At 37.1% G+C, this 13059-nt stretch overlaps 2 long non-coding RNA genes across 2 annotated transcripts; one reads left to right on the top strand and one right to left on the bottom strand.

Moving 5' to 3' along the window:
* The first annotated feature begins 928 nt into the window (after positions 1 to 928).
* LOC116593034 lies at positions 929 to 12595 on the top strand. Its single transcript, XR_004286717.1, has 3 exons — positions 929 to 1033; positions 7577 to 7825; positions 12510 to 12595. It is a non-coding gene; the product is annotated as an uncharacterized LOC116593034 (long non-coding RNA).
* Positions 964 to 8701, bottom strand: LOC116593035. Its single transcript, XR_004286718.1, has 3 exons — positions 8690 to 8701; positions 2915 to 2919; positions 964 to 1091 (listed from the first exon to the last, which is right to left on the bottom strand). It is a non-coding gene; the product is annotated as an uncharacterized LOC116593035 (long non-coding RNA).
* Positions 12596 to 13059: the final 464 nt, after the last annotated feature.

Below are 13059 nucleotides of genomic sequence, written 5' to 3'. Positions count from 1 at the left end.
TTGGAGAAAATCTTAAAACTGAATCACCAAACAAATGATAGCAGATGAAGATACTAATATTAGATGACCTAAAGGCAAAAAATATATTCTAAATGCAATAACAGGAAGCGAAACTTGTTTTCCACTCACCCAATTTTTATTTTTATATCTGCTTATACTGACATTATTTCTTTCTACACTTGAAAGAATTCCCTTACTGTCTTGACCTTTCAAAAATTCATCTTTCCAAAATCAGGAATGGGGAAGACAGACCCTCCGGAGCACTTTCAGGTCTATTAACTTATCAAAACATTCTATTAGAAACACCCAGATTTTCTCTTTTACAAATCAGGTTGGAGTCTTGCAGAAGTCTTTGCTACAGGCGATCTGGAAATGTAGAAGGGCATAAAGACAAAAGTCAAAATCCATGAATTCCAGCACTTGCCAATATTTTGGTTTCTTCCTTTTTTTCAAGTCATTTTTCTTATGCATATGCATTGAGACACATGTAAAGGCATAAATATAATTTGATTTTTCAGCTAATCCTTAATAAAAACATGCTGAGCAGGCCTATTAATTTGAAAATTCTTGTCAGCAATGTTACTATTTTCAGTTGTTTCTTATCTCATAAAACATTAAGCATTCATTCCCAAAGATACTTCTCAAAGCAGAAATACCTTGAGGATGGAAAGCAACCATGAACACATATGAGTGTATTGATGCCTACATGCTAATGATTGATGAAGAAGAAAGAGCAGCTTAAGTACAAGAGATTTGCAAAGTGACTGAAAATGGTGCTTGTTTTTATTTCCTTCAAGTTCAGTCTTATAGGGAAAATTAGCTCTGGTCCTTTAGAACCCTTGCCATTGTGATGAGGGAACAGAAGGCTGGCTGAGAACAAAGCAAAAGGCTGACACCCACCTTCCCCCACCCCAATCCTGGCTAGGATATATGTGACAGTCTTTAGGAATCTCCCACTTATCTTAATGTTAATACCTTGCTAGAGGGAAAAAAAAACTTGACAATGACAAGGCCTCAAGGCCTCCGGTATCTTGTAAGTCCTCTTTAGCATATGAAAGTTTTTTTGAAGCCTCCCTTTTTCCTCACCCCCCCTCCCCATTTTAGGTAACCTGCTACTGTTAACAACCTCAGGGCAGCAGCTCTTTCTGCCCAGGGTCCTGTCCCCTTGCTTTAATAAGCCACCGTTTTGCACCAAAGATGTCTCAAGAATTCTTTCTTGGTCATCGGCTCCAGACTCCACCCACTGAACCTCACCTATATTCTAAAACTTCATCATTTGCTTTACTATCCCAAAGGACTTTAGCATTGAAATTGTCAGAGTGATCATCAGAATATATGACACAATTATAAAGTGTATATTATATCTTACAGAGAGTTAGGCTAGATACTCAAATATTTAGGAGGCAGAAAGAAAGAAAGACACGGATTCAATGCTCAAGGTTACAGAGCAAAACTGAATCTTAACCAAATTTCCCAACCAAGATGTTGTTTGTTCATTTTTCACTTTTCCATATTATCTCTTTTATAGAAAGAACCAGAGTTTCACAATGGAAGACACATCTGTTTATGTGCTACACAAATGACAGTAACTTAACATAAATTCACTTTGAAATGCACATTGTTTGAACTTAACGTATTTCATCAGAAAGAAAATGTAATTTTCTAATTATATAATAAACTTTCAATATTTTAGAGTCATAGATATTTCGAGTGGTATTACATGAGCATGGCAAACAAACAGCAGTCCCTTATTCTTATTTAACTTATATTACTATCATAGTTATTAACTAGTCAGACGTGTCCAAGGAAGTTTTTGTCTCCTGCGTATCAAAGCTATAAAGAGGAATGCTTTTGTAAGACAGAACATTTCTCTCAAAAAATTGCCATGCACACATGCTTTTTCTTTTTCGTTTCTCATTTGCTGGATAAATCCTATTGGACAGTTCCCGGTTCTTAGGCAAAATCAGAAATGTTTACTCCTCAAAAGGAGCAGAAGATACTGTTGGGTCCCCAATGTTGGGTCCCCCATTAATGGGTCCGTGGTTAAAGGAGTGAGACTGATACAAAGCGAAGCTCAAGCAAAGCTTTATTTCACGCCAAGCATCGAGAATCAAACCGACTGGCTGGGGCCACGCCTCTTACAGAGAGCAAGACCCCTCTTTGCCTCACAGACTAACTTTTATAGAGCAAAGTCCATGTGGTTGGGCCTGGCCACACACAGGTGGCAAATAAGATTGTAACACAGAGAAAGCTGCACAGTCATGCTAGGTCACACGTAAGTGACCAATTGAATTACAATTTACCCTATAATAGACATTTGAAACTAGCCTATCACCTTGGTGAGAATTGGCGCCCAAAAGGCGGGGCCCACACTCCTTGGTGGCTAGGGAGACAGTATGCGCGCTCTACTGATTGGATGTCTCCACCTGACCTGACTCATCCTTGAATTCAGGCTGTTAACTCTACCTGACCTGACCCACCCTTGTATTGGGGTTTTGTTACCTGGGACTGGTTTCCCAGACTTGCTTTTAAATAAGTTCCCCTGTGGGGGTGGGGGCAGATTCAATTTAAGTTTTACTGCATAAACAACAAAATGGCTGTTCAACCGAGGTGGGGCCGCTCCGGCTAAACAGGCCCTTACAATACTATTCCAAAATATGCCTATTTGGCATAAGGATTATTTTGAACTTGTTATTATTATTTTTTTAACACAACAGATATGGGAGAATTTCTGAAAACTTCTGAAGACAGAGAATTTACCTTTTTGTAAGAATCATTTGTGTTTCCTTCTCTGTGCCAAGAGGGAAATATAATTAAATCTCTGGAAACCTAAATGGAGAAGACTGGACTTAAATCTGCATATCAGTCACACCCTTGTTTACTGTGCTTTGCCTGAGAACTTCCCACAACTGACACTCCCTACCCTCAGTATCTCTCTTTTGTCATTAGCTGAAGATGGTAATTGAATTATTTATTTTTCTTCAAGTTTTTATTTAAATTCCAGTTAGTGAACTTAACAGTGGAATATTAGTTTCAGGTGTAGCATTTAGTAATTCAACCCTTAGGTACAATACCCATCACCTGTTTACCACATCCCCCACCCCCAACCCCCACCCACCTCCTGTGTCCGCAACCCTGTTTGTTCTTCATACTTAAGAGTCTGTTTCTTGGTTTGCCTCTCTTTTTTACTCCCTATGTTCATTTATTTTGTTTCTTAAATTCCACATATGAGTAAAAGCATATGGTATTTTTCTTTCTCTGACTTACTTTGCTTAACATAATATTCTCTAGCTCCATGTTGTTTGCAAATGGCAGGATTTCATTCTTTTTCATTATTGAGTACTATTCTATGTATAAAATGGAATGCCACAACTCCTTTTCCAGTCATCAGTTGATGGACATTTAGGCTCTCTCCATAGTTGGGCTATTGTCGGAAATGCTGCCTATAAACATTGGGGTGCATGTATCACTTCGAACGAGTAGTTTTGTGTCCTTTGGGTAAATACCTAGTAGTGCAATTGCTGGGTTGTAGGGTAGTTTTGTTTTTAACTTTCTGAGGAAACTCCATACTGTTCAGAGTGGCTGCAACAGTTTGCATTCCCACTGACAATGTTGGAGGGTTCCCTTTTCTCCACATCCTCACCAACACCTGTTGTTTCCTGTGTTGTTAAGTTTAGCCATTCCGATAGGTATGAGGTGGTATCTCATTGTAGTTTTGATTTGTATTTCCTTGATGATGAGTAATGTTGAGCATCTTTTTGTGCGTCTATTGGCCATGAAGATGGTATTTATGATGACGTTGGGCCACTTTGAGTTTTCCTGGATATCTCCCATAAATACAGGAGGTATACATGTTATTAAGGTTCTGTTTCTTTTTCTCTGTCTTTAAAGGGAATGTCATAGCCAAGGTCCTAGAAGGGTAGAGAGAAAATTATTTTTCCTCTCCTATATTCCCTTCTATCCATTATTTATATGAAGTATCATTTAGCATGACTATGCCTTTCATCCTTTCCTCCCAGATATAGCTTTCAACTGGAATTTAATTTAAACTACAATAAGGTTACATTTTTAGTATGATGTAAAAAGACCAAATTGAAAAATTATGGTGTTTTTTTTTGTCCTGATTTATACTGAAGGGGTTCAGAATAAGTTTCCCCAAAATGTTCCACTTTGGTATTTGAACTAATTTGAGCTGAAGGTAATTGAGATCTTGTGGGCTCAAGAGAAAAATTTTCCCCCTCCCTTAACTACCTAGAAGAATCTAAATTGGAGTCTTTTCCAGAATGAGAAATATTACCAGAGATAAACTTTATCTGAATGACCCATCTATAGGGCAAGGCAAACATCTAATTTCCAAACATTTACTTCTCTTCCTCTTGCCCTGTGATGTGCCCTTTTTTCCTTTGAAGCTCCAGGTACCCATTTCATTCTTTAGCTCAGAATGGCACATATATCTTATTTTACCTTTCTGCCTTTGAACCTCTCATGTATGTGAGGTACCCATACACAAAACTAAATTTTTTTCCTGTTAATCTGTTTTATGTTAATTTGACTGTTAGACCAGCCAAAGAACTGAGCAAGGATGAATAAAATTTTGTCCACCTCATTAATATGATTTTCAAAGAAAATAACTGCAAATAAAATGAAACAGCCTTGGTTAAAAAGAAAAAAGAAACAGAACAAAAAGAAAAAGAGAAATAGAGATGAGTATGGTGATTTGACTCTCCCTTATTTCCTGCTACCTGAGCCCATGGAGCCGTCCTATTTCATATCTTTCTGACACTTGGTTTTCCATTAGTTAGATTTTTCTATGTTACCTAGACTACCATCAGCTCTTCTAATGAATCTTTATTTTGAGCCTAAGTAACCTCTAGAGCTATTCTTCTGCTCACCATAAAGAACACTAATAGGGACAGGGATTACATCATTTTATCAATAAAATACTTCAGATAATGTATTAAACATTGCACCACAAAAATGTTATTTTCTAAAAACTAGATTGTTAACCTTAAAAAAAAAAACTGCCAGTTATTTTGCCAGCAAAGAGTGGTTTATTCAGGAATAAAAAGAATTGCAATCTGAGACAAAGAGGCTACAGCAAAACCATAGGTATATCTGATAAACAGAGGAGAGGCTTTTTTTTTTTTTTATTTTTTTAAGGAGAAAAGAGGTAAGCTGGTAAGGCTGTTGTAAACTGAAAGTCTGTTGGAATAGGGGGTTTGAAGTAGGGTGGCTTTTCATTGGTTCATCTGTAGCCCATGGAAGTCAGGGAATCCTCTCTTCCTCCAGCTGGAATAGTAGAGTGGTATACACAGGCAAGGTCAAGTCTGTTTAAAGTCAAGCCCATCTCTTCCTGTTTGGTCTGCATCAGACTAGGAGTGGCAGGGTATCAGAGTTCTCACTGCCCAAATCTCTTGATTCCATTTTAGGAACATTTCCAATTATTTTCAGAATATCACAGGTAAAACTTTATATTAAACCATATCCAGCACCTCAAGAATAAACTGCACTTCAACTTGAAGGAACAAATGCAATTTTCCTATGAGAAATGATGTATTCCATATACTTTATGCTACAGGCTTAATTGTAACTGACTTTTGAATTCTGAAGGGATTTAGAACAAATTTACCCAAAATGTGTCATATAAGCATGTCCACTATTTTGAGCTGAAGGTAATCAAGACCCAGAGGATTTAAGAAAAATTATTACCTTTCCTACACTTGATCTTAGCCAAAAGGCCGACTACATAAAATCATTTAGGTCGGGAGCCTGGCTCAGAAAGAAGGCTATTACCACAGGATAACTTTTTTATCTGAATGACCTATCTGTAAGCAGGGCAAACATCTAATTATCAAACATCTGCTCTTGTTGTCCTATGAATCACCCTCCTCCCTTTTGAAGCACCAGCCTTTATCCTATTCCTTAGCTGAAGATGGCATACAAGCCTTAATTGTCCAACTTGTCCTTGGGTCTCTTATTATAGGGCCCTTGTATAGTGACAATTAAATTGTTTTTCTCTATTTAATATGTCTTATGTTAATTTGATTTTTAGAGCAGCCAAAGAACCCAAACTGGTAAAATACTTTTTTTCTTCCCCCTTCCCAATAGCTTAAAATTAGAAGACATGTGCCTTTCCCCTCTACTATGTCTTTAAAAACAGACTAGAGTAAAGAGAACAGCATCCCTGTTAGTTCTGTCAAGATTAGAGGTTAGTGTTAACTCCACTTCTTCTTAAAACAAGACAAAAAATAATAATTTTTAAAAAAACTATAGAGAAAGGACATGAAGTCTTTAAGGATTTCTAGGTTGAAAAGTGGTTATAATCCTGATTCCTTCTAGCCTTTTGGCTTTGACATTATCAGAGCAGCTGAAAATATGCTTTTCATTAAGGGGACAAATGATCAATTATCAGAACTTAAACTATTAAATTAAATATTAGCAGCCTTGGCACATTTTTTAGTGATGTGAATAGTAAAAAAAAATAATTAAAGTCCTATTTTAGTTTAATGCTTTCTGGTAAAATCAACACAGCATAAGTGGATTGAGACTTAGAAAAATGAAATTTGATTTTAACCTAATACTAATTGGTGAGAGGTATTTTTTTTCCACCCCTTCTTCAACTTCTGTCCCTTATCACTGCTGCTGAGATCCTCCTCACTTCCCACCCCCATCCCCAATAATCACTCAGAAAAATGAAGAAACTATCTTGTAGTTCATGAAAGCATGTCTCTTTCTTGCTATCCTAGGGATTGGGGGAAAGCTATGTACAAAATCTGTAACATGAAATATGTATTTCCAAGCATAACTGATTAGAAAAAGTTTCATGCAGATTTGTGAAGTTTGGGTTCATTCATAGTCCTTTTCTCTAAAAGTGAGTGTTTTAGGGTACCTGGGTGACTCAGTTGGTTGAGCATCCAACTCTTGATTTCAGCTCAGGTCATGATCCCTGAGTCATGACATCAAGTCATGCATTGGGCTCCACATTCAGTTCAGAGTGCTTGAGGATTCTCTCCCTCTCCCTCTGCCCCTACCCACACTTGCATGCTCAATCTCTATCTCTCTCCCTCCAATAAATAAATATTTTAAAAATAAATAAAAGGGTGTTTTGATAACTGCTTGCCACTTTCAGGGAAATTTATTAATAAAATATGTGATTTTCTTTGTTTTGCTAAAATATTGAATTTTTCTCCTGTGTGTTCAGTCACTTAACAAATAAGTTTTTAGTTAATGATGCAAATTATAATATACCATTTAATATATCACATATCACACAGGATAATTTTATGAGCATATGAAGTTATTTAGTTCATCACTTATACTTTAAATTAATAAAAAGGACTTTATACTTCTAAGAAAAAATTTAAAATATAATAATAAAAATAGTTCATTGCTTCCAACAATTTCCTTTTTTTAAACATTCCCATTGTTCCTTCATACCAGTTTTAAAAAGTGGTGAGGTTTTATAAAGTATACGGATGTAGTTTAAAAATGCAATGGAAACTGAACTGATACTAAAATGTAGTAATTTACAAAATGTTCTCACATGCATTCTACTTTCCTCACTGCAATATGCTAGGCACTGAATTTCCAAAGATGATTGGACCCCTTCTCTTCCTCTGAAGAAATGAAGAGTTAGTGAGAACTATAGGAGCCCTGTGATTCCAATTATCTCAGTCCATTTTGCAATGCTGTCAGCAATTCTTTTACATCACTCTACCCCTGGGATTCTCCAAGGTTCGTTGCAACAGTTATGAATCTCTTCAAGCCCTTTCACTCACAGCAGATAAGGATGCCTCACATATTTCAGAGTTGGAGCCACGAAAAGGTCAGCTTCTCTCAATGCTCATGTGTGCATCAAGACTTTCTTCTCTTAACTCTAGAAGGAGTCTCCTTTCTTTCCTACCATACCACATTTTTTATATTATTTTTGATCTCTCTTTATTTTATGGCTTTTTACCTTCCACTTATATCATCTGAACTACTGTTTTGGTTATAGCTGCTTCATTCCCAGTGTGTTATTTGAGGTTTCTCTTGACCCTCACTCAGTCTCTAAGCAGGAGGGGTGAGAACAAACTAGAGTCATCAGGCACACTCATTTAGACTGTGGTGCTAAGTAGGATGTCTTTTTTGGAATGCAGGATTGAACAATGTGCTCCTCATGCAGGTGCTGTCTTTGGGTAGTGGTATGGTGGCATTGCCGCTTTCCTCTTCCCCTGCTCTCTCTCATTCTTGTCTTCCCTCCCCACTTGCTTCTCCTTCTCCCCCTTTCCCACTTCCCCTCCTTCCCTACATCTCCTTCTTCTATCGCTTCTCTTTCTTATTGAAGTAGGGCTTTTCCAAGTCACCTTATTATGGTTGTTATATTTTGCTTTCAACTGCTGTGACAATGTACGTCTGTGTCTTCTCCTGATTGAAATTATATACTTGCCTTTAAAAAGCTGCTAAGTAGGACTAGGATAGGCCCCTGGGAAAGAAAATATGTATCAGATCACCTAAAATTACTCAAGAAAATACCTTTGACTCAACTCTGTTGTCCTACTCACATTTTCTATCCATAGTTAGAGCCAAATCTGAGCTAATAGGTTTGATTACAGAACCTCCATGTTTAGCCTCTATGCTCTGCTTTATAGGTACCTGATTAAGAATGTTGGGATTTGGGTCATCATTACTCTCTCTCTCTCTTTTAAACTGAGTATCTAGTATAGTTTTTCCATTTTAAATAAAAATATATCCAGGGAATAAGATTAGGGGCAGCAAACTCATGCAGAGACCTCAAACTGGAAGAACACTTGTTCTTCCTGAGGGTAAGTACTCTATACTTAGAGCCTGTGTATATCACTGAGAAGAGACCCCCAGTGATAGTCTGATATTAACATGGATAAAACTTGTTTCTGGCACTAAAGAAGGCTTGATTGACAACTCCATGTTCTAACAGGCTTTCACTAATCATAGAGAAAGCAATTTCCTCATGTAGAAAGAGAACAGTATTGGCATTTGCATAAAATCATGAGCAAGAATTGATTGGGAGCCAAATTCTTATGTAATAAACACATATATATTCTTTAAAAGTACTCTATGCTTACTTAAAAAGAAATCTGTAATAATAATCTAATAATACAATAAGTAAGACACATTAAATACTTAAAATGTGCCAGCCACAACAAACCTATGAGACAGGAATAATCATTTTTTGTCACTGTATATATAAATGAACTAAAGCACAAAGTAGTTAAGTGATATTTGAACACAAGATGCGGAACTCCAAAATCATACCTTTAACTATTATATACTGCCTTCTTCAGCAATAGAAAAAATAGATCCAGAATTCAGTCATAATGTCCTCTATTATTAACAATATTCTCCCCGCCTTAAAATGAAGTCAATTCATAATTGATTAATCAATTACAGAAGTCTTTTTCACTTTACTCGAGTTCCCTCTCAAGCTATTATCTTTATATTTATGTATTATCTTTATATTTATGTATATTTTCTGTATTCTTTCTCAGCATCTGTTTACTACTTAGCCAATTATAACTTGAATTTTGCTTCAACTATAATACCAAAATATTATGTCAAGGTTACAGTGTCCTTGTTTTTTGTACTTTGGAAATCTTTTTCATTTTTTTTCATCTATTAGTATCACTGGAACATTTGGCTCTTTATCTGTACCCATCTTCCCCCTCCTCCTTCTTAAAACTTTCTTTTTATTAATTCTCTCACTACTTTCCTTTTTTTCTGTAAGTTTCTTTCTCAGAATCCTTTGTTGGTGTCTCATCTTTAGGTTAGCTCTTACTGCTGTCCTCTTATCAATTAAAATAATCTTTTTTATTTTATTTTATTCTTTTTTTAAAGATTGTCATTTATTTACTTGACAGAGAGAGAGAGAGAGAGAGAGCACAAGTAGATAGAGCCACAGGCAGAGGGAGAGGGAAAAGCAGGCTTTCCACTAAGCAGGGGCCCCAATGTGGGGCTTGATCCCAGGACCCTGGGATCATGATCTGAGCTGAAGGCAGCTGCTTAACAGACTGAACCACCGGTCACCCCTAAAATAATCTTTTTAAAATCATTCCAGGGGCGCCTGGTGGCTCAGTGGGTTAAAGCCACTGCCTTCGCCTCAGGTCATGATCCCAGGGTCCTGGGATCGAGCCCCGCATCAGGCTCTCTGCTAAGCAGGGAGCCTGCTTCTCTCTCTCTCTCTCTCTCTCTCTGCCTGCCTCTCTACCTACTTGTGATCTCTCTCTCTCTGTCAAATAAATAAATAAAATCTTAAAAAAAAAAAAAAATAAAATCATTCCATTTTCTTGCATGACCTGAACCAAGTTGATGGTTGCAAATACATATTTCCAGTTAGATGTTTCTCTTGGGCATCAGAATCATATCATGGTGGCATCTAAACTTGAATATCCCACAAATGCCTTGAAAATGAGCACATTCAAACTACTCATTATCTTCTGCTGCCATACCCCACCTCTTCCCAGGTTTGTATGGGGCTTTCTTAGTTAGTGGTACTGTTAACTGCATAGATTCCAAAACCAGAGTCTAACTCCTCCTCTTCATCCTTCTCCACACCAGTCTCATCACATCCTGTTTAGAAGTACTTGTGAGGACAGTATTTTCTCATAATCAGATCCCTCTTTTACCACCATTTCCACCCCTCCCTCCGTGGATGACCTCACTTCAAAGTCAGCAAGTTACTTTTTAACTGTTCTACGTTTCTCCTGTCAACTTCAGCCTCACCCCCATTTCTATCTTTTGACCTTGATGCTTCCAGAATAAGCATTTGCAAAAACTTAATTGAGCTGTCACTTTTTTTCTGCAAATGTCCTCATTGCCTGTAAGGTAAAATCTAAGATCTTTATCAAATATTAGTGCTCAGCTCACTTGGCTTGTTAAGATCTTTCAGAACTCAGAGCATTTGAGTTCAGAAATGCTAATACCTCGGAAAATAAAACTCTTACTTCCCCACTTTGGTCTAAGTTGGAAGGAGTAGACTGCAAAGCACTTCCATAATCGACTACATTTGGATAACTTAAGGAAGTCTGTAGACTACCCCACTACCTCTGAGGGAAGGAAAACTTCCATTTACCTTCTTAGCTTCTGTGGCTGGCCTAAGAATTAAACTGGCGTAAGACAAATTAGTTGGAAAGAAAACATACACATTTTAAAATTTATTTATTTATTTATTTACTCATTCATTCATCCAGTCATTGATTTTTATGTGTATACAAGTCTTCAGAGGGAAAATGAAACCTAAAAATCTCAAATGTTTGTGTACTTGTGTACCTTTTTACACAAGGAAGAGCAAATCATGGGAAAGTGACAAGACAAAAGGGCTTGAGTGAGGGGCAGTAAATTGTGGTTCAGTGACTAGGAAATTGATGAGGGGGTAGAATTAATGAATGATAAGTGTTACTTTCGTAAGTTTGTTTGCGCAGGTCCATTGGACTCCCAGTCTCTGGTGATAAGATTATTTTGCCCTTCCTGATACAGGGAGGGCACCTTTCTCATGGGAAATTTTATGTCCTACTGTTAGATTGAAAACATTAGGTTCCTGCATCTGCTGTTTCTCAAGCATCTTCATAATAATCAAAATACCAAAGAGGTATATTTTGGCATGGTCTAAATCCCTTCACTTAGATCATTCAGGAAGTTTTGTACTTATATTTGGTCTTTATTATTCCCTATCAATTCTCAGATTCAGTTGGGGTTTTTGTAAGCCTTTGCGATTAAGCATGAAAATCCCTGTTGATGAACCACACATACATTTATCATTGCAGTAGCCCCAGAATGCTATTTCCTATGGCTGCTAGGGTGAGGCTGGCTGTCAATCATCTACTAAAAGCATAAAATTATATGGTTGAATTCGTTAATCTAAACCATTCAGAGGCCTATCATTGATGACTGTTTATCCAGCTTAGAGCCTTTGTAGCAATCTTGACTAAAGTACATATCCTTCATGCAAAACCTCAGTAAAAAATGGTTTCCCGGGGTGCCTGGGTGGCTCAGTGGGTTAAGCTTCTGCCTTCCACTCAGGTCATGATCTCAGGGTCCTGGGATCGAGCCCTGCATCCGGCTCTCTGCTCAGTGGGGAGCCTGCTTCCCCTTTCCCTCTGCCTGCCTCTCTGCCTACTTGTGATCACTCTCTCCCTCTCCATCAAATAAGTAAATAAAACCTTTTTTAAAAAAAAAAAAAAAGTCTGGTTTCCCGGACCTTCTACCCTCAGGCTCTAACCTGAGTCTTAATCTCTACCTGTATTCTCTAACCAGAAATCAAACTTCTCATTGCATCTATCTACCAAAATTCACCCCTACTTATTTTTGTTATGAAACATTTCTCTTGGGCAGAGTTATTGGACTCTTATATTTTTTTAGCATTCTGTTATTATGTCTAGTAAGGCAATTATGACTTTGTATTTTGATAAGCTGCTTATGTGTCTGTCTCCCACCCTAGATGCCCTTTGGGTACCCGAAAGATTAACTCTGTGTCCTTTACATCTCTTCATCTTCAGGGCATAGGATAATCCCTGGGACACTGGAGATACTCAGTATTCATTTAGTAGGGGAAAAGAAGAAGGACTGAATTATTGAATACATGAATGAATCAAAATGAGCTGGTATGGTATGTTTACTATTATGGCACTTTAGAGCTAAGCACTGCTGTTTATAGATGGCTTTACAGTGTTTGAAAGCTCTCTCAAAGGCACTTGCTATTCATAACCTCACCATGAGGCAGACAGAGCTGATATCATTGGTCTCATTTTAGATATGAGGGCATTGGTTTTCAGAGCTAAAGAGACTAACTTGAGATGATATAAAATTAGACCAGAACCCAAATCTCCTGACTTCATGAATAGCAAAACATAGAGTGACCTTATGGTTTATCTTATCTATCATTTATGGAGATTAAGATGTCTACCATGAAATAAGGTGAACTATCCATCCTTAATTCACAGTAGAGAAAGAAGACATTCAAAATAATATGAAATATATCCTTGCAGATAAGACTTAAGTTTTTTGGTTTTGTTTTTTTGTTTTTTTAAAAAAATATTTTATTTATTT

Source organism: Mustela erminea, chromosome 6, assembly GCF_009829155.1.
Source record: "Mustela erminea isolate mMusErm1 chromosome 6, mMusErm1.Pri, whole genome shotgun sequence".
Classification (NCBI taxonomy): Eukaryota; Metazoa; Chordata; class Mammalia; order Carnivora; family Mustelidae; genus Mustela; species Mustela erminea.
Note: the sequence above shows the minus strand (reverse complement) of the source record. Positions and strands in the feature narration are given on the sequence as shown.